This window comes from Rhincodon typus, chromosome 39 (genome assembly GCF_021869965.1).
Source record: "Rhincodon typus isolate 14 chromosome 39, sRhiTyp1.1, whole genome shotgun sequence".
Lineage (NCBI taxonomy): Eukaryota > Metazoa > Chordata > Chondrichthyes > Orectolobiformes > Rhincodontidae > Rhincodon > Rhincodon typus.
The window spans coordinates 9,055,082-9,057,666 of record NC_063370.1 but is presented as its reverse complement, the minus strand read 5'-3'; the positions used below and the strand labels follow the sequence as shown (position 1 = coordinate 9,057,666).

General features: G+C 48.0%; 1 protein-coding gene across 1 annotated transcript in view; it reads right to left on the bottom strand.

Moving 5' to 3' along the window:
* The window catches only part of LOC109922527 (dapper homolog 1-like), an 85,526-nt gene that overhangs the window by 3,238 nt on the left and 79,703 nt on the right, over positions 1-2,585 (bottom strand). The gene's annotated exons all lie outside the window — the stretch shown is intronic.

Below are 2,585 nucleotides of genomic sequence, written 5' to 3'. Positions count from 1 at the left end.
CAAACACTCCCAGGACAGGGACAGCACGGGGTTAGATACAGAGTAAAGCTCCGTCTACACTGTCCCCATCAAACACTCCCAGGGCATGGACAGTCATAGAGTCGTACAGCATGAAAGAGGCTCTTCAGCCCATCATGTCTGCAGTGACCTATCTACATTAATCTGACTTTACCCGCACTTGGCCCATGATTTTGAATGTTATGACACTTTGAGTGCTCTTCCAAGTGCTTTTAAAAGATCATGAGGTTTCCTGCCTCAAGTGCCCTCATTCCACGCCCCCACCACCCCCTGGATGAAAACATTTTCCTTAAATCCTCTCAAAACCTCCTGCTTTTCACCTGAAAATTCTGCCTCCTTGTTATTGATCCTTTGACTAAGGGAATCTATCTTTCCATCTACTCTGTCCATGCCCCTCATAAATTTACACACCTCTATCAGGTCACCCCTCAGCCTTCTCTGCTCCAAAGAAAACAGCCTGAGCTTATCCAGCCTCTCTTCATCGCTGAAATACTCCATCCTAGGTAACATCCTGGTGAATCTCCTCTGCACCCCTTCCAGAGCAATCACATCCTTCCTACAGCGCGGGAAGCAGAACTGCATTACAGTACTCCAGCTGTGGCCTAACCAAAGTTCTGTGCAGCTCCAACATAATCTCCCCGTTCTTACAATCTATGCTATGACTGATAAAGACAAGTGTCCCATATGCCTTCTTAATGACCTTATGAACCTGTTCTGCCATCTTCAGGGATGTTTGAACAAACTCCCCAAGATCCCTTTGTCCTCTGAACTTTCTACTGCCCTGCCATTCATTGAGTATATCCTTGTCTTATTCCTCCATCTGAAGTGCATCAACTCATACTTATGAAAGTTACATTCTATCTGCCACTTCTCCAACTATTTGGTCCATCTGACCAACCTGTCTACATCCTCTTGTAACGTAAGATCTCCCTCTTCACTGTCACCACCCACGTCTGCAAACTTACTTATCATCTCCCCCGTATTCTCATTGCTTATATAGGTTATGAGCAATGAGAGGCCCATCACTGATCCCTGTGAAATGCTAATGGGCTCCAGTCACACAGTCAGCTTTCCACCACCACCCTCTGCCTCCTGTCTCTAAGCCGAACCATCTTGCCAAGTGACCCTGGATCCCATGAGCTTTTGTCTTCTTTATCAGTGTTCCGCATGGGACCTTGTCAAAGGCCTTGCTGGAATCCAGATAAACCACATCAACTGCCCTGCCCTCATCTACACCTCCTCGAAAAACTCAACCAGATTTGTCAGGCATGACCTCCCTCTGACAAAGCCATGCCGACTATCCCTGATCGAACTCTGCCTCACTGACTGATGCGGAGGTGCCGGTGTTGGACTGGGGTGGACAATATCAGAAGTCACACGACACCAGGTTGTGGTCCAACAGGTTTATTTGAAATCACAAGATGTCCTCAAGTTACCTGACAAAGGAGCAGCGCTTCAAAAGCTTGTGATTTCAAATAAACCAGTTGGGCTACAATCTGGTGTCATGTGACTTCTGACTTTGTTCACTAAATGGAGGTTAATTCTCTCCGTCCATTCAGTGGCTTCCCCAGCGCTGATCTGAGACGCACTAGTCTGACGTTCCCTGGTCTCTATCTACCACCCTTCTTGTAAAGTGGAACCACATTAGCTCTCCTCCAGTCGTCTGGCACCTTCCCCTGTTGGCCTGAAATGATTTAAAAATGTGGGTCAGGGCTCCTATGATTTCCCACCCCACCCCCATTTCCCTCAGCAGACCGGGATACAACTCATCTGCACCTGGAGATTTGTTCACTCTTATACCTCCTAATGCCACCTCACTCGCCATACCCATCTGCTCAAGAACCTCCCATTTCCCCTCCCTAAACGCTGTCACATCCTCTTTCTCCTGAGTAAAGACAGAAGTGAGCTATTCTTTCAAGACCCTACCAATGTCCTCTGAATCCACACGCAGACTGCCCCCTTGATCCCGAATGGAATTTCCCGGTTATCCACATCCTATGACAGTTTCCTCCTTCTCAACCTTTCCCCTCGCCTGAGGTTATGGTGACCCTCAGGTTAAACCACCCCCTAGCCATGTTTATCTCTAATGAAGTAGGGCAATGGCGACGTTATCTAATATAGGTTACCAAGAAGGCCCAGTCTTCTCAAACTCCCCCCTTAACTGAGGCATGGTTTCTCCTATCCCACCTCTGCTCTCCTAATCATGTTCATAAGATCTCCCAGCACAGACATAGTAAAGCTCCTTCTCCACTGTTACCATTAAACACTCCCAAGACATGGACAGCATGGGGTTAGATACAGAGTAAAGCTTCCTCTACACTGTCCCCCATCAAACTCTCCTAGAAGAGGGACAGTACTGGGTTAGATACAGAGTAAATCTTCCTCTACACTGTCTCCATCAAACACTCCCAGGACAGGGACAGCACGGGGTTAGATACAGAGTAAAGCTCCTGCTACACTGTCCCCCCCATCAAACACTCCCAGAACAGGGACAGCTCGGGGTTAGATACAGAGTAAAGCTCTCTCTACACTGCCCCCATCAAACACTCCCAGGACAGGGACAGCAC